The sequence below is a fragment of the Chiroxiphia lanceolata genome, chromosome 2 (assembly GCF_009829145.1).
Source record: "Chiroxiphia lanceolata isolate bChiLan1 chromosome 2, bChiLan1.pri, whole genome shotgun sequence".
Classification (NCBI taxonomy): domain Eukaryota; kingdom Metazoa; phylum Chordata; class Aves; order Passeriformes; family Pipridae; genus Chiroxiphia; species Chiroxiphia lanceolata.
The window spans coordinates 24246477-24270466 of record NC_045638.1 but is presented as its reverse complement, the minus strand read 5'-3'; the positions used below and the strand labels follow the sequence as shown (position 1 = coordinate 24270466).

The 23990-nt window shown below is 41.3% G+C and overlaps 1 protein-coding gene across 1 annotated transcript in view; it reads right to left on the bottom strand.

Moving 5' to 3' along the window:
- Nucleotides 1-22938, bottom strand: part of MYO16 (myosin XVI) — a 363225-nt gene extending 340287 nt beyond the window's left edge. The window contains exon 1 of the mRNA XM_032679459.1: nucleotides 22752-22938. The gene's annotated coding sequence lies outside the window, so the exon portion shown is untranslated. The remainder of the gene's footprint in view (nucleotides 1-22751) is intronic.
- Between the last annotated feature and the right edge of the window lie 1052 nt (nucleotides 22939-23990).

The window sequence follows — 23990 nt, the reverse complement described above, 5'->3', positions numbered from 1 at the left end:
GCCAAAAAAAAAAAAGAGCATGGCACAGATCAGACAAATTAATATCAAAACCAGATGAATCAATATCATGACCTGCAAATGTTAACAGATATAAATCCCTTCTAATATGCTCTGGTCAGTCTGTTATCATCTCCAACTGTTCAAGTCCCTATTCAGGCACCAAAAAGGACTGTCATGGTTTAACCCCAGCCAGCAAGTTGGCACCACACAGCTGCTGCTCACTCCCTCAGCAGCACAATGTGGGAAAGAGTAAAAGTGAGAAAACTTGTGTGTTGAGATAACAATAGCTGAATATTAAAATAAATTAGTAATAATAATAATAATAATAAATAATGAAAGGAAAATAACAAAGAGAGAGAAATAAAAACCAAGACAAGTGATACAAATGAAAACAATTGGTCTCCACTAACTGACTGATGCCCAGCCAGTCCCTGAGCAGGGTCCCCCTCGCCCACCATCCCCATTGTTTTATTGCTGAGCATGATGCCATATGCCATGGGATATCCCTTTGGTCAACTTTTTGTGCACCCCAGCCTGGTCCCTTGCAAGGTCATACAAAGAGCAGAAAAGGCCTTGACTCTGTGAAAGCATTCCTCAGCAATAATGCTGTGTTATCAGGACTGTTTTCAGCCCAAATCCAAAACATAGCCCCACACTACCTACTGTGAAGAAAATTAACTCTACTCCAGTGAAACCAGCACACTGAATTCCCTTCAGGGGTCCCTTTGTGGCCTCAGTGGTTTCCCTTGACTCTGATCTCTTTCTATGACAAGATAACTTGCCTAATGGATGAGACAGGCTATGGATTTTGTTTATCTAGACTTTAGTAAAGTCTTTGACACTGTTTCCCACAACATTCCCCAGGAGAAACTGGCTGCCCATGGCTTGCACAGGTGTACTCTGCTGGGTAAAAAACTGTCGAGATGGGCAGGCCCAGAGAGTGGTGGTGAATGGAGTTGCATACAGCTGGCAGCAGTCCCAAGTGGGTGTTCCCCAGGACTCAGTATTGGGGCCAGTCTGTTTAGTATCTTTCTCAACAATCTGGATAATGGAATTGAGTGCCCCCTCAATCAGTATGCACATGACACCAAGCCGGATGGAAGTGTCCATCTGCTGGAGGGCAGGAAGGCTCTGCAGAGGGATCTGGATAGGCTGGATTCATGGGCCAAGGCCAACTGTATGAGGTTCAACAAGGTCAAATGTCAGGTCCTGCCCTTGGCTCAGAACACCACCATGAAGCACTCCTGGCTTGGGGAAGAATGGCTGAAAAGGTGCCTGGTGGAAAAAGACAGGTGGGTGCTGGACACAAGCCAGCAGTGTGCCCAGGTGGCCAAGAAAGCCAATAGCATCCTGGCTTGTTTCAGAAATAGTGTGGCCAGTGGGGGCAGGGCACTGATTGTCCCCCTGTACTTGGCAGTGGTGAGGCTGCACCCGAATCCTCTGTACATTTCTGGGCCCCTCACTACAAGAAGGACATTGAGGTGCTGAAGCGTGTCCTGAAGGATCTGGAGCACAAGTCTTTTGAGGAGTAGCTGAGGGAGTTGGGGTTGTTTAGCCTGGAGAAAAAGAGGCTCAGGGAGGACCTTATCACTCTCTACAACTCCCTGAAAGGAGTTGTAGTGAGCTGGGAGTTGGTCTCTTCTCCCAAGTAACAAGTGACTGGACAGGAGGAAATGGCCTCAAGTTGCACCAGGGTAGGTTTAGATTGGATACTAGAAAAAATTTCTTCACCAAAAAGATAATCAAGCTTCAGAACAGGCTGTCCTGGGATGTGGTGGAGTCACCATCCCTGGAAGTGTTCAAAAATGTCTAGATGTGGCACTTGGGAACATGGTTTAGTGATGAAGATGGAAGTGTTGGGTTAATAGTTGGACTCAGTGGCCTTAGACGTCTTTTCCAACTTTAACAATTCTGTGATTCTTCCAGATCATCAAATGCAATTTGATCCATCCACATTTGCAGTTTGATTCATTGAGCTTCTGCTCCTAGAAGTCCTGCTTTTGAGGTTCACAGCCTCTGCACAATTAGACAAATATTGGCTAAGAAAAAATAAGAAGACATTATTATTTCTTTGGAGCAGAGAGATAAAGTACAGAATTTCTCCAAGTTTTCTAGCCCCATTTCTCTATTATTCCATATTTGAGAGAATGGGAAAGGAAAGTTAGGACTCAGCTCCCTTGCACGTCTTCCTAACCAGCGGTACCTGGTATTGGAAGGAAGCAACCAGTCAGCCAACAAAACATCACCTTTCACAAGGCAGGTCTAACCTAAAAAATCAATTTCTACTTGAGCTGGAGTCAGCGATATTCAGTTAGTACATATTTAACCTGGGCAAAATAACTTTTAAAACCATTAGTCAAATAATTTTCCAACATGGTGAGCTGATATGCTTTGACTGAAGCCTAACACATATATTGTGTTACTCTATGTGGCACCTTGCTCTGGGACAGCTTTATTTTGGATTGAATCTGCATCCAAGCACTTCACAGCCATAAGAATACAAGCTGCTGCAGCTGTACCCATTTCTATTTGTCTGTCAGCTGACCAAGAGGCACAGACAGGGCAGCATGTTCTGCTTTAAAAATTTCTTACCCCTTACCAGCTAAGGCACCATAAAACATTTATGGACTGTTTTGGGCAGCATTTCATTGCAAATTCCATATGCTTAGCTGAACGATTCAATGCTCAGAATGACAATGAAGATTACATTTGAATGCACCATGGTAGCAAGTATTCTCCCCTTTAGCCTGCTCCCTCCATCAGCTGAGTTCTGCAGCATTACACACCTCTGTGCAGCATAAGGATGTAAGTGGCTCAAACATCTACTCCAGGGTACTATTAGAGGGAACCAAACAAGAACAGTGTCTGATCTCCAGAATAATTTAATCCATACTGAAGAGAAACAGCCACTATTATGGAAAACCCTTTTAAATTTGCCATCACAAATTAACAAGGAGAATAAAATATGTAACTTCATGACATGCAGTAACTCATCTCTTCTGCACCATCATGCATTTGTTCTTGCATATATGGCCCAGCAAAGTGAGAGAACACCGTTGTCTATAAGCTTAGCTCTGCAAGGACAGACAGACAGTGCAGACTGGCACTGGAGATGACAAAAGTGTCAGCTAACTGAATGGATTTTAAAGTTTCTCTCTTACCTTCCTTGCAGAAGAAGCTGTTGTCTGTCATATTAAGCTATGGGTAACCAATCTAGTGGAAAGGATGATCTTTTAGAGGCTACTACAATATTTAGGACCCTAAAGTAGCTCATTGGATCAGCTACCTAGTGATAAAGTAGTTCAGATTATCTCAGCTACACCCAACAATGAGCTCTGGCCAAATGTCAGAGCTTTTAGTCTGCTCTGACTAAAGCTGGCCAGGCACCAGCCTTGAACAACAGTTCCAGCATAAACAGTGCTTCACACAGGCCTCCAAATGTTTCTCCGTTTTTCCTTTGTGTCACTTGACTGGAAATTTTGCAATCTATGCAAGTTTAAAGGGTTTGGGTTTTTTTGCCTAGGCTCTAAACATTAAATTAACCTCTTGGGACCTATTTTGTATCACTTAATACATCCTTTTGTCCACTACACTCACAGCTCATAAAGTCTACTAATGTATACTTTAAATACAGAACAATCACATTTTTCTTCTCATTTCTCTTCCCGTTTTATGTCTGTTTAGAACTGAAAGACAGCACCTTTTTCATTAAATCATGGCCAAGCCATTAATATCAGGGAATCTTTCCCACTGAAAAGGAAATATATATTGATATGCGAACACTCCACTCCCAAAAGCTTTTTTCCAACACTTCATTAACATTTTTCACTGCTGGACCATTATACCCTCTCAAAGTGTGTCTTTATTGTCCCATTTCCTCAGTATACCACTAATGACACAACAAAAGGAGAGGAGGCAATTGCAGATAAATCAGTCAAACTTCCCATCGGGTTTCCTTTCCACACTCCTGCCATCTGTGCTGCACTACATATGGTTCAAGACAATACCACAGGGGTCACACATCACACTCCAGCCACTCACGTCTGCTGCTGTGGCTGTCACAGTCCAGTACTTCTGCTGTCTGCCTTCACGTGTGCGTCTGGATGGACAGCTTCCAGACACCTAAAGCGGGAGCACACAGCTGAGCTCCCAGAACTACAGATGCCCTTCTCCTCAGGAAAACTGGAGACCCATCCCTGGGTTTGTACCAAGTAACTTATGAATTTCAAGACTTGAGCAGCAACATATATTTTGAATGGACTGTTTACTCCCAAGAAATTCTCCATGATAAAAAATTATCAGATTAAACTGTCTTTTTGGCAAAGAATAATATTTTCAAATAAATAAGCAGGAAGCTTAAATTATAAACAAGGTTAGGAATATGGGAACACCTCTTTCTACTAAATTAACACCAGCAAAAGATAGAATCAAATATTGATCTATGTTTCTGAATTAGCTTTCTGAGGTGCACGACCACCTTTTCACAGCTGTGAACATGGCACTGCAGAAAATTGACCATCATTCACTTTGCAATATGAACTGCATGAATCATTAATAGCTGACTTGTTAATTAAACATGGTAGCAGAATTCTAGATTAGTCCTGTATTTATAAGAACACCATTAATAAACCTGTTTTTCAATTTAAGAAACATCATCTCTGCATACAGCAGCCATTGTAATATTCCTGCCTAAGTACAATACTTCATTCATTACCTTGACAGGTCACATCACTTAGGCTATCCAGACGAATAAATTTCATCAGCTTGCAAATACTATCTCTGTTTCCACATAGAAGCCCCACATGTACAATGTCTCCTTTAAATCTCACATCAACATTTTCATAAATCAGCGGGAACAAAAAACTAACCCATAAACGGGAGAACTACAATAGGTTTTCTCATTTATTCTTGAGTACCGCACAAAATGACTGCTTAGCTGAAGAATTCTCTTCCACCCATTTTCCGCTTTTTAGTCTCTTGCAGCGTATGCAAAATCATAATATTACGTTTCTCCAAATGTTCAACAAGTAACCCAAACAAGTTCAGTTCAGCTCTGTCCTTAATCCTTTTGTACTGCATATTACAATATGAACGTGAACATGTACAACATACTGCAACAGCCATGAGTGTCTCATTTTTTATTTATCAGTAACATTGATACAACCTAGCCCTGTCTCCCCTCAGGTATGGCATCCATGATCAACACTTGTTCTTTCAAAAGACAGACAGCAAATGCTTCTGGGAAAACTACTTGAGAAGCGCTCAGGAAACTGGTAACTAAAAGGGGATTTTTTTTTCAAAGTTTCTGCAAAACATCTCATGCAATCAAACTGACTAAAACCCCTATGTTAGATATACGTATATTAAATATACATAGATAACACACACAGAGAAGCATCCTTCAAAATTTAAAGTTATTAACTTAGGGACTGCAAGGCTGAACATATGATTAAATGACTAGCACTTTGAAATGCTGAGGTAGCAGTACTGCTAAAATCCATGCTGAGATTCAACTCTGCCTTCATTAGACAGATAAAGTCATCACTGTTGAAGTGCAAGATTGTCTTTTTGGCTACTATGTAATCAGGCTTCAAGTATGTACTGCTAATAACTGTGAATAATAAATTAATTCAAAGACTGGAGCTTACATGCAGATAGAAGACTGATGAGTAGTTCTTAAGAGGCCTGTTCTAGAGACAGGAAATCTCATACACTTTTACTAAGTGCATTTATTCATTCTCACAAATCCTTAATGAGAACTTCACTATTTTCTGTTTTAAGTATACACAAAAGGAAATTTTAGGAAACAGTGACTTCTGAAACAAAGCGGAGACCAAATGAAGAATAGACACAGTTCCTCTTTTGTATACTCTGTTTTTAAGAAGTGGCAATTGATCCACTTTCAGTGATGTTTTTCTAATGTATGTTTCTCACTTAAGCAAGACAGTTATTTTACTGCAAACCATGGTATTTTAAGATATTTTAAGATATTTACCTTTGCATCCTTTTTTGAGGACAAAATTTCTCACCCATGAGGAGTACAACCAAAATTCTGTCTTCGAGGACTTCTGGTATGACGGCTTTGGTGGTGATTAGATATCTTATCTATGAATGAAATTCCTGCTGCTTCAGTAATAAGATTATTTTGGCACCCCTCCCCCAAACCTATTTTAATAAGTTCTCTATTCTCTTTTACCCCCAAAACACATGGCTGAAAAAAGAAGACAGATGTTTAAGCAGTAATCCACAATTCCCACATTCAATACTCTAAATGTGAATTATGTAAAAGTATGGAAGGCAGAAGGGAGGACCCCACCTTAATTCTGCACGCATAAGATACAGGGGGTTTTTCCTTACAAATGGATGTTTATACTTTGAAACCAAACACAAGATTTGAGAGTTTATAACAAGAAAATATTTATCAGTTTCAGTGCACTTCTACAAGATTTCTCATATAGAGTATTACTGTATTTATTACTAATAAATGCTACTATTTATTACATTAGTATTACAGTAAATGCCTTTTTGAGATCCTGCCTTTGCTTCTGTAAATTGGTACAACAGCATTGATTTACCCTGGAGCTAAACCAAATTATACCAGGAACAGTGTAACTCATTCTAGATTTGCAGAGATGATACAACTAGTATTTACTTTGAATCCAAACTGAGAACACATGAAAAAGAAAATCATCAAAGCAAACCTGTACAGCTTACTGTATTGGTCACAAAATCTGGGCAAAACAGAGAGAGCTATCACTAGGAGCCAAAGCCATTAAGGCTGTTAAAGGCAGTTGTGTCTGTGGTGTTTGCAATTGTTCACATCAATTTTTGTCAACTCCACTAGTTTCAGCAGACATGATGCAGTACAGGGGAATGCTTTCCATGAAGGAAAGACAGGAAGAGAGGGCAATGTGGTATTAAAATGTTAATATCTGTTTTCTAGAATGTTAATACCTACAAGAAAAGGGATCTTTTTCCCTCAAGTGAAGAAGTTTTGCCACAGCATTTAATTTGGTAGTTAATCCTAATTTTAGTGAATTTTGCTTGCTACTTTCTATCATATAGTAGGTTATGAAACAGTTCATAAAGTCCTTTTGCAGAAATTAACTGCATTTGTTGTGTTACAGTAGTTGCAACTAAAAAAACAGTATTTCCACACTGCTACAAAATAAGGCATTAAATGATAAACCAGTCTTCTGTGTGCTTAGAGAAGAACTAAGATTTTGCAGATATCTTATCTAATGAGGGAGAAGTCTTTCCTTCTTTTGAATTACTTTAGATAAATGCTATTTTCTTTGTTAAGAAGATACTGAATAAATTATACTAGTAATGTGCTTCTTAGATTAAATTAATCAAACTCAATTAATATCATATATTCACAGACAACATAATAGACTAAGTCAAGATCAGTATTATGCCCCTTAAAGGATGAATAATTAAGTATTAGCTGCAATGTGTACAAAAAACAGAGTTGGAGAAAATGCTTCTCTGACTGCATAGCTGAGGTCCCCATTTATTCTGAAACCATTACAGATAATGTCTCAAAACTCAGACTACATCAAGGAAGAGGTATCCTTTTTTCCAGAACAATGTTTTAGTGCTGCATGCCAATTTCTCACATAATTTGGATATGCAGTAACACATTGCTTCAAGGGAAAAAGATGTCCGTGTATGTCCACGTATGTCCATGAACACGTATGTCCATGAAGATGCAAGAGCATTTCAGTTGTACTATATTCAGTGCCAGTGATTACATGTCCTACTTGGCCTACAGAGGTTGCAATTTGGAGGTAAGATTCAGTATTATTTTCACTGCAAAACCAGCCATTAATTAGTTTATGTTACCAATTGATAAATTTTTCACCTTAAGCACTGAAATGGTTATTCTTGTCATGTGATCATAGGCACAATGCATTTAGTTTTGCTATACATTCTATATGTGACTAATACGTCTGCTCTGGAACAAGCAGCAGTCACAAGTATTGAGGCCATGTTGCTGAGAACACAGCTGCGATGGGCAGGACACGTCTCAAGGATGAAGGACCACCGCCTCTCTAAGATCCTGCTTTATGGTGAACTTGCTGCCACAAGAGAGGAGCCCCAAAGAGAAGATACAAGGACTCCCTGAAACAACATCTCAGCCTTGGCCATAGTGATCAACATAACTGGTCTACTCTGGCCTCCAATCAGGAGGTCTGGAAATACATCATCTATAACACTGCTGTTTCCTTTGAGAAAGCACACAGGATCACTCTCGAGGAGAGAAGACAACGCAGAAAGAATCGTGCCTTGCAGAATTTACCACCTAAGGAGTCTTTCTGCTGTGCCTTTTGCAACCTGCCCTGTCTATCTCATATTGGCCTTTTTAGCCACCAGCATGCTTGTAGCAAATGTGGGCAGAGCCCTCCCCAAATCTTCGTTCGAGAAGCCTAGCCACGATGACATTCTTAAGATGATTTTATTCCTTTTTCAATTAAATTTGCACAACTAACTTTATGTAAAAGTATGGTGAGCTACCTGAAAGGTAAAAGGAAGGAGCCTTGTGGTTAAATACGTCACTTAAAACCACAAATGAGTACAATCAGTTCTTTAAAAGGTGAGTCTAAGAGTTGAACCATTGCATACTAGCATGGATTCAGTACTTTTAATATTAAGTGTGTAAAAATCAGAAAAAGAAAAAAACATGAATACACTTCAGTCTATTATTTTCTTAAACATTGTAGATCACAAACCATAAAATTTATTAGAGATTCATAATCTGATTACAGATTACAGCTACAGAATTACAGGATTTTATAGTTATGATTTGGTAGTTCAAATGCAAATTATTGTCTAGGTTGTTGCTGAAGGTTGATGTCAGCCAGCTTTCAAGCACCCACCTAGCCATTCTCTCACTCCTCCTCAACAACAGGCCAGAGGCAGAAAAGAAGATGGAGAAGATCACAGATCCTGATAAAAACAGGGAGATCACTTACCAACTACCAGTATGGATAAAACAGGCATAACTTGGGGAAAATTAATTATTTGTAAATTAAGGTAGAACACTGAGAAACAGAGACAAAAACTAATCCATCCCCTCTTCCCAGGCTCCATTTCCCTCCTTCATTACAACTCTTTTGATTCCTTCCGCTACCCCTACAGGGAGATGGGGAAAATGGGGGTTTTGGTTGGTCTATGGACCACAACCAGTTCTTCCACATCATTCCTTCCTCCTCAGTTTTCCACATATGATCCAGCATGAGTTCTCTACAAACTGCTCCAACGTGGGTCCTTCCCACAGACTGAAGTTCCACATGGGTCCTCCACTTGCTGCAGTTCCTTATGGCCATATCTGCCTGTTCCAGCATGGGTTTATCCATGGCTGCAGTCTGGGTACCTCTCTGCTTTGGCATGTTTCTCCATGGGCCACAGAGAAATACCTGCTCTACTACTGTTCCTGTCACAGGCTGCAGGGAAATATCTGCTCTGGCACTGTGCGCCTCCTCCCACTTCTTCTCTGACCCAGGTGCTCGCAGGGTTGTTTCCCACACCTTTTTCCCCCACTCTGCTCTGTGGTGTACTGCCCTTTCTTAAATACATTTTCATAGAGGTGCCACCAGCCTGACTGAGGGGCTCAGCTGTGGGTGCAGTGGGTCCACTGGAAAAACTCTATACTAAGCTTAAACTAGGCAGTCATACGGACAACGTGTAGCCTGGAATAAAGACCTTGAAGAAATATTTTTGTTTATTTACAGAACAAAATGTATACAAAATATAAAAATAGATTAACATATTCATCGAGGAACTCTAAATTTAATGCATAAATTCATTAGGGAACCAATAAACATACTCTATAAATCAATTACTTTATGGGTATCCTCATTAAATGCTACTTATAAGTTAATAAGCTTGAAAAGTAATGACAAATTGCTGAAGTACATGCACAGGATTTTATTTTTTCCCTTATAAAGCAGCATGTCTAACTGAATGCTGCAGCTCTTAATACAAGCTGGTAACATTTATGCAAAAAACCACTTTATCTTCTAGACTGCATGAGCAAGTACCTTCTGCTACAGGTTTTGAACTTGCCACAAAAATGTAGACTTTACAAAATTCAGCTGCTGAAGGTACTCTTGCTAAGTTTTAGGAACCCTCTCCTCCTTAAAATTAAGATGAAAACTTATTTGTATTACAGGATGACTTCCAGCTTCTTGGGAAATATTAATCAGAAAGGACATCTATATATGTACATGTCACCATCATCATCATCATGGCTGGGCTTTGCGAACGAAGATTCGGGAAGGGCTTTACCCATGTTTGTTGCAAGCGTGCTGGTGGCTAAAAAGACCAATACGAGACAGGCACATCCGGTTGCAAAAGGCACAGCAGAAAGACTCCTTAGGTGGTATATTCTGCAAGGCATGAATCTTTCTGCGTTGTCTTTTCTCCTCAAGAGTGATCCTGTGTGTTTTCTCAAAAGCATCAACAGCGTTATAGATAGTGTGTCTCCAGACCTCTCCAGACATGTACATATATGTACATGTGAGACACTGGATCACTGCACTGGCTCGGAACAACTCAGCTGCGGGTGTGGGGGGGACAGATCGATTTTCACAGAGGTGAAGTAATGCCCTACCCCACACCTCAGCCCCTGTAGCCTCGCCGAGCAACCCCAGAGCAGCTGTCAGTCAAAGGCAGCTGGGAGTACACCCACACCACGTGCCCTGGTACCCTTAATCCAGTCTCTGCTTGGCTGGCACAGTGGGAGCACCTCTCCCCATCCCGCCCTAGAGCGGCCACTGGGCCAGGAGTCCCGCCTGGGAGGAGCAGCCACAGGGGCGACAAAGCAGTAAAAACAGCAACATGGGATCTCTCTCCGTCTGTGCTGGAGACCTTCCACCTGGCCACGTGGAATCTGGACTCTCACAGGACGACGGTGGTAACTATGATCTTCTCTTTTACTCTCTCTTTCATTGTTCCTTCTTCTTCTACTAATCTCTTTTCTAATATATTGGGTAACTTGGAACCAAATGGGTTGGATTTTGCTAAGTTGTATGGGTTGGCATGTGCTAAGTCAATGCTTTGTGGAATGCTTTGTTTTGGTTGTATGTTACCCTTTAAACTTTTGCCAAGATCTCTTATTTCCTAAAGTTTACCAATAAAGTACCTCCTGAGAAAATGTGTGCAGCGTTTCTCCTTTGCATTCTCTCTTAAAGTGTCAAAAGAATCAAAGGTTCTTCTAATATGTCCAGAGCGTGGATATTGTTGGAGCCTTGTATATTTTTAAAGTAAAACACTTTGGTGAGCTTGTAGCTGGAGACTTGGGGTTTTACAGTACACATATACATATGTATGCACACACATTTATACACACAGATACAAACACAATAAAAATATATTGATACATTTGAGAATTATACTTAGGCTTTTGTGGCCTCTCAGTGTTTGAGGATGTAAAACACATAACTGTGTTGCCACAGTTAGGAAGAGGCTGGGCAGTACTGGAGGAAGCAAGCTGTATCCTACACCAAAAAATACTTTAAATTTTGTGACAGGGTATGAGTGCTCCAGCATTTAACTCCATTATTATCATGCTTTGGAAGACTGAAATGGTGGCCCCATTTGTCATGTCACAGATATAGACTCCTTATGCTTTCATTTTCTGCAGCACAAAGGCTCAAAGTGCCGTTGCTCTATGTTGTGATTTAAACAAAAATAAAAGCCACACACTTGCTCTCTTCCCAGGCCAAAACTGAGATAAGATGACAAACTGTATCCCAGAGTACAGTAGTCATATTGATATTATAAATACCTTTATTTTAAAGTAAAATATAGCCTGAATACACACTCAAACTTTATGCAGCATGGATGCATTAACTAAACATGGGTCAGTGGTCATTTCAATACACAGTCCTCTCACCTTCTCGGGACATACACAATTCACAGTGAAACTACCAGTGCTACCTTGAAAAATACTTAAAGCAATCTTTACCATTACACAAACACACAATTCCTTAGATAACCTTGGGATATTAATCCAATTTTTCACCCCTTAAATTGATTTTGTTAACTCCTTAAAACTTAGTTACAGCAAAGGAATCTACTTTCCCTTTGTAGAGACAATAAACAGATAAAGAAAGTAGTATTTCGAACAAAGAATGTCAGCCCATTTAAGGGATTCTAATTCTTTGGATTATGTTCCTTTTTCAAGGGAAACTTGAACCAAGCTCCAGGGTATTAGTGTGCTTAATTCCGGATTCTTTGAGAATCATGAGCAATATCTAGCAAATTTCAATGCCCATGATTACACCCCCCCCCCCCCAAAAAAGAAAGGCAGTTTTCTGTATCCTCCAGCATGAGTAATACACACAAGTAAGATCTCAGTACCAGTTCATCATGAGAAGCCTTTTAAGAAATTGGCAACCAAATGTTACAAAACCAAAGTGCTACAGTATTAATCTTTCATCAAGAGTAAGTTACTCTGCACTGCTGTGACGGTAGTATTAATTCCACAAACATAAAAAAATACACTTCACAAGATGGTGTGTGCTGATAGAACACAGCTACCAGAAATTCTCCCCGTAGCAGTAAATAATCCTGTAGCCTGATGTTTAAGCAAACCTTCAACTATTTTAAAACCTAGTCACTCTGCAAAGAGAACCATCAATCACAGTAAGTCTTTAGACATTATTTGTTGATTTTGGTCACTTAAGACTTAATTCACCAAGGATCTGGAAGCCAGAGCACAGTTAAATGCCATCTCCATGATTGAATAAAAATGTGTATTAAGCAAATCAAGACATACTCATGTTACAAACAGATCCTGAAGAGTTTTGTGCTGACACTCAGGCAATAAGAGAGCTAATGAGAACAGCTATATTCTGCTCAGCACTGTTTAGGACACTAACAAATTAACTTTAGATGATTTGTCATCAAGTCCCTGCAGGAAGAAGCTACACTATCTAAGGGAGGTGGGCGAAGAAGAAAGACAGTATACTCATCTAAGGAACTCTTTGATCCCTGGTTGATCACTGGGATAATACTAAAAATTATATTATAAAAACATTTAACAGGGAATAAGTTTAACCATTTTTCTCAGTTGCAATCATGTATTTTTGATGTATTGATAGGCACTTTAACCTTTGTTCAGTAGTAATGATAGTACTGTTTGTTTTCAGTAGTAATGATAATACTTTAAAAGAACAGTTTTGAAAAGGAATCAAAATGCCATTTGAAACAGAAGAACCACAACTGGTGGCTTCCTGCATTTTCACAAAAACAGTCAGTGGAGTCACAAAATGAAGGCTGAGTGGTAAGGAATGGGATTGGTTTTCTTCCTGTTTTCCTTTAATATATCTTATTAACTCACTCCTGAATCATTATGTCTTTGGAAGAGAAGAGGAAAGGTCATCAGTAGCCAGTAGTAGCACCAGATGGGAGCCAGAAATGGCACGTGTAGATTTCAGCTGTCAAACATTAGGTGAAATTTAACAAGTGCCAATATAAAACAATCTGCAAATCTGTGGCTTTTTTAAATTAGCAAGAATAAATGAAGGGTTTTGAGAGCAATTTGAACTCTGTTATAGTATTATAGTTATACATAAAGTATTTCAAGTTGTTCAGTCTCACTGGTTCCCAGGCTGAGTTCTCACCCATGCTCTGTGCTAAAACACAAAAGCAAAACAGCATTCTGTATTATGCTTGATCCACTCCCTCATAAAATTCCCTGATTTCTTTCCTCTGTGGTTGTTAAACTTTTTGTGAAAGTAGATATCATCAATAAAAGGACACTAAATAACAGTTGTCACTTATTTACTCTTATAAGTGGTATCCATGACTTGCCGATGTCTTACCAAGAATGAACGAAGACAAAAATGCAGAAACAATACAAGGACGACTACAAAAATAATTTCTAGCCCCAACGAGACAGGGTTTTGAGTCCTAACTTTTGTGAGCTAGATGTGCCTCTCCCAAGCATCCTAAGCAGCAGGCTCTGTGTGAGAACTGCGTGTGTTTGAACTAAGAAGGAATTCACATATGTGCGCTCAGCCCACAAACAGGACTGAAAAAAAAAACAAAACCCAAGGAAACGTTTCCTCCATAAGTGTGACTTCAGCAAATATGCTGCAAGAGCAGCCAACAACATTGCTGTCCTTTCTTTCTGAGAAGATCAGCTAACATTTAAGCACGGAAGATACCCAGGCCCACCCTTAGTCATTCCAAAATACCAGCCTATTTAATCAGCACAGATAACCCTTCTGGAATGCACACAGCCAGTCTACCAGCGCAGCCACACTCCACCACCTCACACTGGCCTCTCAAATATTCTCATCCCCAGTGCAGAAGAGAATGCTGCATTGAATGAAGAGCCAAGGGTAGGTGATAAAAGGGCCTATGGTACTTGACTTCATCTGCATGCACATTTCTTTGACTTCTAGACCAGACAAACTGGTGCAAACAGCTACAGCACACTGCCATGGCCCATCACCTTCATCGTGGATCACAAACCAGGGAGGACAAATTTACCTACCCTGTGGGTCACTGTTTCATTAATGGGTATGGCTGTGCGTGACTTGACACACGTGCAGACAATCTGAAGAGAGTAATTGGCTTTGTTCCTTAAAAGTAGACCACCATTTTCCTTCCCTCCTCTGCTTCCAGGGTCCTTGCTCTTGAACTGCTGGGAAATTCAGTCCTACTTACTGGCACTGAACTGACTTTTTAAAAATCCTATGGATTTCATTTAAATTACAGTAGTTAAAATATTAAGACCTAGCTAGTCTAATGATGGCTTACTATATAAAACAAAAAACCAGAAATGAAATGTGTTCTTAGCTAATGAAAATCCTATGACTTAAATTATGTTTGCTACCTCTTCTGTCCCTGTGGACACTACCTAATTTCCCCTTGCTCTTCTCTCATCTAATAGACTGGAAGTTTTTCAGAGCAGGGACAGGCACTTATTATATGTATTAAAGGTCACCACTGAAACAATGAGGACATTTGACTGCTCTTTCTAGCAGACACCACTTGCAGTAGCTGTATTTAAAACTAATAATGAGAAGACAGTTTGAAAGTGGTGTATTCCATTTTTGGAAAACTATAGAAAGAACATAGCAAAACCACCTCACTCTGCCCTCTTGCACTGTTGGCAACTACATTAATTACTGATCATGTATTCAGGTCCACTGGAAGACAACTTCCGTCTGGCCCATGGACTGCTTCGGCAGCAGCAGTGAATGCCACAGCCAGCATGACGCTGCCCAGCTGCTGTGGGCTCTCCCTTTGCGTGCCCAGGATTCCTCTTTCTGCAACAACTGCACAGTTACCCCAATCCAGCACCTTCTATTAAATCTTCTTAAGGGAAACGTAACATCAACCTCAAACATCCTCTGTTTGACTAGAAGTTGAAGGAATATGACCAGGGGACAGGGAGAACCTCTACCAATGCAAAAGCTACCAGTCTTGTACCAAGGAATAAAATTACACCTTTTTGAAGGAAACAAACAAACAACAAAAAAACCAAACCAAAAAACCACACAAAAACAAAACAAAGCCACAAAAACAACCAACAAAACCCTCAGGATTCTGAACGGCAATATCTGCAACAAATAAGTATTAATGCAAGCATAAATTCAGAAAGCCTAGTTAGTAGTTACAACAATAGACAAAACACACAAATAAAAATTCCACCCTATTAATGAAAGTTACCATGAACCAGCTTGACTTCCTCACCCTGAGGAACACTTAGTCTTAAGACACTGGCTGTCTATTAGGGTACCCTGCACCTCCTGTATGCTGTTTGTACATACATTTCCTTTCACAGGGGGAGAAAGAATATGTAACCATAGAAAAGATGATTAAATACCAAAATCTCAGTTGATACGGAAGTGCAGTAAAACTACTGATGCTGTCACCATCTACTCGACCACCATCAGGGCCAGGGTCTCTTATTAAAGCCCAGCCAGATCTGACACTCAGGAGTGCTTCCAAGCTCTTTATAACACGGGCATGAGGGGGCAGTTAAGGGCAGAAGACCTCCTGGGAGATTGCTAGAGAAATGTCCCAGGCAGAGGAAGCCAAACTTGGCAGGGTCTGTGCCCATACTGTTTGTCCAAAGCAGACCTTGAAGCAAATTAGCCAGCCAACAATGCCTTTTTTTCCCCCCCTCCCCTTCTTCAGAAGGAACTACTTCTCTATTGCTGGTAGGGATATTGAATTCATTAGCACATATGCAGTGTGAACAATCAGGAGACTTGAATCTGGGACTGAAGTGACAGCCAAATTATTTGATGCTAAAACACATTCAGTGAGGAACAGTGAAAGGGGTCAAGGAAATACCAGGTCACTTGACATCAAAACAGTATCTGCGGTAGGAAGTGGAAGCAGAGCAGAGTAGCTTGCAGTGTTTTTTATATCCTTTCCTTTATATGGCTGTGTTGGCACACTGGGATGTAGACGAGTATGTCCTGCTGGGAAAGGAAGAGATGTGACAGGACTGAGGAATCATGAGCCCAGGGCACCATCTCACATGCTGAAGCAACTCCAACTGCTTTGCATTAAATGCACATGTCCGCACTCAGAGCCCCCAAGCACACAGCAGCTCTGTCTACAGATGAAACATTTTCTTTTACAAAGACAAATAAGCAAAAGATTAGTTTAAAAGTCTACTACAACTGATGTGCAATAAAAACAAGTGACGAGCTTTAATGCTTAATTGCTTCATCAGTCCAATAAGGGAATAAGGTATTTCGAGCCTGAGAGCTTGTTTGTTTCTTTTCCAGCTACGTCCATTTAACAAATAAACAGATCTCTCTCTCCAGACCTTATTTATATTACTCCAGACTGGATACAAAGCTCCTCATCTTCAAAAACATCAAAAACCTAGCATTTAAAGAGAACAAATTATTAGGTTTTAACTCTGCAAAGCATGAACTGTCTTCCAGTACTAAAGATTAGTCAAATTTATCAATCTCTTGAAATAGCAAGCCTGCTCATTGAAACAGAGAGCGCACTTGAGAGACCTTCTCTGAGGAGAAAATTGTTATGACCACCTGGTTGATGGGCCAGGATATTCTCCACCAGGTTCTCTGTCCAGCTGAAACATACTACATGGATTACCCAGAAACAAGCTACAAAACCAGCTTTATCCTTGTAAGGCCACACTACATTTTTGATGGGCTTATGGCTGCTCCAAATTGCACCTTACCATCTATGTTTATAAAAAGCTGTCTTGGCTGCTATAAACTACATGAGCACACAGCCAGTACACTCTGGCTACACCCTGACTCCTCCTCCTCACCCACTGAAGGCCAAAGATGACTGTGGTATAAAGTGATTAAAGCATGCTTTCTCTACTAGATAATATCTGAGCAGAATTCAATCCTACAGATGCACATTCTAAAGTCAGAGTCATTTAGGTTGCAAGAACTGACTACAAGTTTTTTGAAAACACTTGACACATTTTCTGTCTTTGCCATCAAGTAGAAGTACTACTATTTCTTACGGAGATTATCTACAGAACATCGTCACAGAAATAAAGCTTTCTATAACCACTAGGAGCTAGTGGTTCTGATTTCCTTAAGGGTGTATTTTCTATAAAAAGTCTTGCTCCAGCACTAATTGCAAAATTAGGAAGAAGCTTAAAAGTAATTAGATTGGGGTGTTAAATCACTAATGTTCCTTAAATAAAACTCCTAATTAGGGCACATTGCGTATTTATCTACAATCCAGATGTGACAAAGAGCACAAACATTCCCTTGCTTGCTGACATCCAGGACACTGCCAGGGAAATGTTACGCACTGACAGTACTTTCTTCAGGAAGGCTGGAGCCCTCACTTGACTTGCACATGTACAGGTAAGGACACCTACATCCCTCCACTTTGGTCCCAAAGCAGACTGGCACAGCAGAGAGAGTCAGGGCTCTACATTCAGACACCTACCACCAGACAGTCATTCATCTCTCTCTTTTGATTGCATAGGAATCTTGGGCACTTGCTTAGATTAAGCTTCTGTGATGGGATTTAGCTGCTGATACCATAAAAATATAAAATTATCTGGTCTTTCTTCCTCTGACATGGCATTTCTCAGACTAAGATAAATGCAGTTGGATAGATGTTTTTGTTTTATTACACCTAAATAAAACAGCACCTGACACAAAGGTATCTCAACTGAGAACTGATCCACAATAAACTACTGCAATACAAACAGCAAAGATTTCTTCATAGTCCATTTACCCGAAACATACTTAACTGCGTCAAAACAAACTCCACAACTGTATTGACATTCCACACATCCTGCAGTCAGTCTTTCCAAACATTCTGTACCTTATTCTAACCTCAAAACAAAATAATCCACGATCCTAGAAAAGTAGATGCACGGATCTTTAGGTATTGAAAGCAAAACCTTTTTTTTTTTTTAAATGCTTTACATCAGTTTATTTCAAATCCACTGAATACCGCTTCATGTGACAACAGAATTTCAATTTGCAAGGTATACTGCGCTCCCAGTTTGAGACTGAGCATCATAAAAACTACTATGTCTTCTGAACCACAAGCAGTATCTTTGTCACCTGGATTTTACTGCCTGATGAGGTTCAGTTATATGCTTATGCCACAGCTACATCATACCTTAGGCACCTACAAGAAAGCCTTGCACACCTCTGGGACAACGCTAGCTTCTAGCATCTCACTACAGGCTGAAATCATACTACCCAATTTCCTTTTGACAAATCTTTGAGCAGTAGCTGTTCATCGCCACATACACAACAAACCCAGCTGTGCCAACTTAGCCATTTTCACTGAGGGAGGAAAAAGAAAGCTTTAAACGATTTGCAAAATAACTTCAAATACCTTTCAGCTGCTACAAGAAATGTGGTATTTTGGGGGAATTTGTATTTTTCATCCAGAACTTACTCTTTCCCCCACCAACTCAGATGAGAGTGCCTTAAGCCTAGAAGGACCAGAAAAATTAGCTTGGCTACCACAGTGTCTATATCCCTGAGTCAACACAGCTGTCAGCCTTGCACTGCTGGGGATGCATGTGCTCTTCCATGTTTTCAAGCCCACTGAAGTTAAGATTTGACACCTATCCTAGACACACATTCATTCTAGAAAGGAACAAGCCATATTTAGCATGTCTGGAATTAACCAGGTACTCCTCTACGTATGATCCAAAAATCACACGTGTTTAAGTCAACCCCCTCTAAAACCATTTACTTGCATAGCTTGCCTTCATGATCCCAAAGATTTCAAGGAAGAGAAAAATCTTTCCCTGAGTAAACAGATGTAATGTTTGCATTAACACTTCCAGGAATCAGGGAGAGTGCTATTTTAAAGTAGATCATTTAGAAAGAAGGAATAAAAACTAAAATCCATAATCCAACTCTCTTCTTCTGCATATGTGATAAGACAGACCAGGAATATATACACTTAGAGGGATGTGTAAGTTTATTAATAATTTATTAATTATAATATTAAATAATTAATAATATTAATTATTTATTAATAATTACTCGACAAAAAGGCTGTGCGAATAGCCATATACACATACACACATATAATAATGTCTATTTGATTGCTGTGAAATGTCTCTAAGAAGCTAAATGAATTAACAGCTAGGCTTAGCACCACATGAAACACACACCTTAGGGAAAATTAACAAATCTAAGTGCAAAGGTTAGAGTGAGCTGCCTGCCAGGCTGTTTCTTTCATCTTACTAAGCCAAAAAACTATTTGTCATCTTTTTCAGAAAGATGCAACAAACGGTATTTCATGCAGACTTGGCAGAGTCTTAAACCAGCAAGTCTGGCCCACAAAATGGTAAGTATCCCCAGTAGCTGCTGTTGTTGCCAACACGTGAAAACACAACATTCCCAGAGATCATCAACTGCATCCCCAACTACTGCTAATTTTGTGCAGGATTGTAACATTTTCCTATGTTCATTAGCTACAATTACCTGAATAACAGTTAGTAGCAGAAAGAAGACGAAGTGGAAAAAACAGGAATGTGCAAGTGAGGTTTGCCTCACTTTGTAACAGGCCAACACGCAAGATTAACTTGAGATAGTACTGACAGACCGTACAAAGTGGCTTTGGATCATGATGCTTGTTTGGGGTTGCATTTTTCTCTTTTGTTTTTGTCGTGGCTTTTTTAACTCAGATGAGAATTTCGCTATTTTGTCACTTTTTACAGAACTGCACAAAAAAAGAATTCATGAAAATCTGAATAAAAAAATTATTCAGATTGTAAGAGTATTGTCTGTTGTATCTCACAATTGAACAAAAAAACCCTCTCTGTGTATATGTGTACATGTATATTCAAACTACATATTTAAGCACTTTTTTTGTGAAACAAACACACAGAAATCACTCTGAAATAATTTGTTGATGAAACAGAAGAGGCTCATGTTCAAATCTGTAATTCATCTCATTCAAGTGTCCCATTTATTATGGCCATTTACCTCATGTTGACTTAGTAAGAGCTTCCATTTCTAAGCTAAGAAACCATTCCCTTCCAAAAGAGGAAAAATGTGGTTGAAACTGCCGCTCTGACTGTCATTTCATGACAAAAATTTCTTAAGACAGCTTTAACCTAGATGTCTATTTTCCTTGGTATGACACCTTGCAAAACCATGGTATTTTATAGATACCTTCAAGAAAGGATCTGAATTTAGCACTAAAATCTTGTTTTACACGGGTGTATGCCAAATGCTTTTCATCTCATTATGCTGGTTTGAAATAACCGTACTACTTAAAAGTAGTATGATATCAGTATAAAATGCAAGAGCTCTTTCAAAGTAGCGCAATAAACCACTGTTATCACGATGGTCAGTTGCCACAAACAACACTACAAATTCCAAGCAACTCAAGCTCCATTTAATTCCTACTGTACAATTACAGAATATATGATATCCTAGGAATGTTTATTCAAAGAATTTTGTACACTTCCAGTTGGAAGTATTTTGGTCTCCCATTTCAAAAATTGTTGATGTTTACTCATTTTACATATTAAATACATGTTCTGCATACTACACCTCAAATATTATTGCTAGTACTTAGAAAATTATTCCATAATCAGGAGAGGTTCAATTCATAATGAAAAAGTTTTATAACAGAGACAAAATATATAAAGTCAGTTACAGTCTGGGAACTTTGAGCTCTGGCTTAACCTATGTAATATTAGACAAATGGCTTCCCCTCTATTCCTTTCTCTTACAAATTGCTTGCTGTACCTGTGTCATCGCTTGAGGCCAGGCACTGGCTTTCTCTTTGTATAATGTGATTTACAGCTGGGATTTCTGAATGCTGCTACAACACAAAATCACTGCAACGGTTCAGAGCTCTGCTTACCAATCACCCTAATCCCAGTCTTCACCAGTACTTTTAATGGCACCCCTGCTGTTTCCGAACAATAGCCCAGTCAAGAGAACTTGTCCCATCGCTTTGAACCTACTGTACACATATACACATATATGTACTACGCCTTTTTTTTTTTTTTACCCTCAGGTCACATCTCAGATGCTGGCAATGAAGTCGAAAATGTTTTTACACCCACAAAATCATTTCCAAAGTAAAACATCACCTAATAAGCTACTACTTCAGCACTGCCCTCTCATTTTTGGTAGTGATTATAGTGAGTCTAGCCAGGACTCCATAAGCAGAATACATGGAGAATAGAAAGCTGAAGAGAATAGTCTCTTATAAAGTTGTGGGAACAGGAGACGAGAAACCATGCTCTGCCTGAGATTCTGCCCAGAAACAGCCCACAGCAGGAGACGAAAGTTCCTAAACTCACTGTGCAAACACCTAAATTGCATCATAACCCCCTTTCTGAAACACGTGGGATTATCCTGACACGCTATTCCCTATCTCTCCGGAGGGAAGGAAAAGTCGTATTTCTCCAGAGCAAGCCTCCAGAGCAGGCTCCCACTGCCAGCAAGCCCAGCCCGGGTGTAAAGCCAGGCATTGGTATCCAACCTCATAGATGCAAGTTACCAATTGCGAAACCTGGGCGCAGAGAGCGCTCCAGCCCGGCACAGCGGTACAGGGGTTCAGGAGCCACCTGAGGCGAGCTGGTGCTGGAAACGAGCGTGAACATTGCTAACATTGCTCTGAAGTCCTTCTGTCATCCATTCGGTAGGCACGCTCCCACAAAACACTGGGATTTAACCGACTGACACTACCAATGAAAGAAAACGTTTATCAGAAAATCGCCACCCAGCTGCCTGACAGCACTGATTTCCACCAGCTCACGGCAATCTCTCCGCCCCAAACGGAGGGCTCGGGAAGGGCAACGGCGTGTCCACAAAGGGGCTCCTTTAAGGAAAAGTGCTCATCTGACAGAGCCTGGGTTAGTTTTCTCACCTCTGCACACAATGAGAGCGGGCAGAGCCCAGCACCTCACTGACCCACCGTATTTCCCTCTCTCGCTCCCCCCGGCAGGAGAGCGGGCGGCTCTTGCCTCCCTCTGAGCAGAGCCCACCAGGGCTGGCGCCAGGCTGCGGGGCCGCTGGCCATGGGCAGGGCACAGACACTCGGACAAAAAGGAACGCGAACAGAAGAAAAAGCACGTACACACACACCACCACCCTCCTCACTCCCCCCAGTACACACAGAGACCACCAACGAAACCGCTCCGCAAAACGTGCCTCCTCATCATCCAGATCCCGGCGCTGGAGACCCGAGAGGCAGCCCCGGGCACCCCGGGTGCGGTGCTCGCCTGCCGGGCACCCCGCCGCCCCCTCCCTGCCCTGCCCGAGTTCAGCACTCACCTCGGGGGGACGCGGTCTCAGCAGCAGCCCGAGTCCGAGGCGGCGGGGCCGCCTCTCCGCCGGTGCCGGGCAGGCGGCCGCGGCGGGGCGAGGCACACTTCCACTTTCTCTCGGGGGTCTTTCTTTGCCTTGCCGTGCCGTGCCGAGCCGTGCCGAGCCGAGCCGAGCCGTGCCGAGCCGTGCCGAGCCGCCTCCGCCTCCCCGCACACTCCTCCCCGCCCTCCCCTCACCGCCGCCTCCCCGCGATGCGATGCCCAGCCGCCGGCCGCGCCGGGGCAGCCGGGGGCGGCTCTCCCTGCACCGCCCCGCCCCGGTACCTGCCGGGGCGGTCCAGGGCAGGCGTGTCGGACCCGCACCTCACCGAACACCACGTCGAACCTCTCTAGCATCCCTCTACCTCCCTCTGAAGCACGAACCCGCTATGGTCAGAGCTCACCCGGCCCCGCGGGGCACGGCGCAAAGGGCTGCTGCTTCGTGTTTCGACCGTCATTGTCCGCCCCTCTCCTTCGGTAAACTGCTCAAAGGAAGGAGTCCGGGAGGGCAGAGTGGATGGGAGCAGTCTAGATGTGGTTCAGCACAACAAAGACCCACTTGATTTCCTACTGACACATAATGCCCAGCAAAAGGGAAACACTGGGAATGTCGTAATTATCACCCTGTGGGATGGATGCAAAAGCAACACTTCTTATGAGGTTTGTAGTTACAAAACAAATGGCAGCTTGGATGCATCTATTTTTGTCCCGGTACTCATGCCCTGCTGCTTTAGGGCTGTGTTTCCTGGCCCTGTAGGTAAAAATCATGCAAAAAACATAAAGGCAGCAAAGTCATAAGTCCTGGTGACAGTCTTTTGCCGCCTTATTGAGTGGTGAGACTGGCTGTTAAGATATTTTGCCCACAGATGAGAACCCTGCCTTTAGCTAAAGTGTGCATCAGTGCATCTTTTTTCATTGGAGGCTTAACAGTAATTGTCCAAGCAAACTCCTCACTAGACATCACCCTACACAACATACGCTAGTCTTCCACTTCCACTACATCCTCATCTTTGCTTGGCCAAAACTCACTTCAGGGTTATACTTACAGAAATAAGCCTTACCTTCTCCCCACAACACTTCCTAGACCTAGCTGGCATGCCATGATAATACCCAGATACTACCCAGGTGTCTACAAACTATGAAACACCATAGAATATAAATGCATTTATAGAATATAAACACATATATTAGATTACCCCTTGCTTGG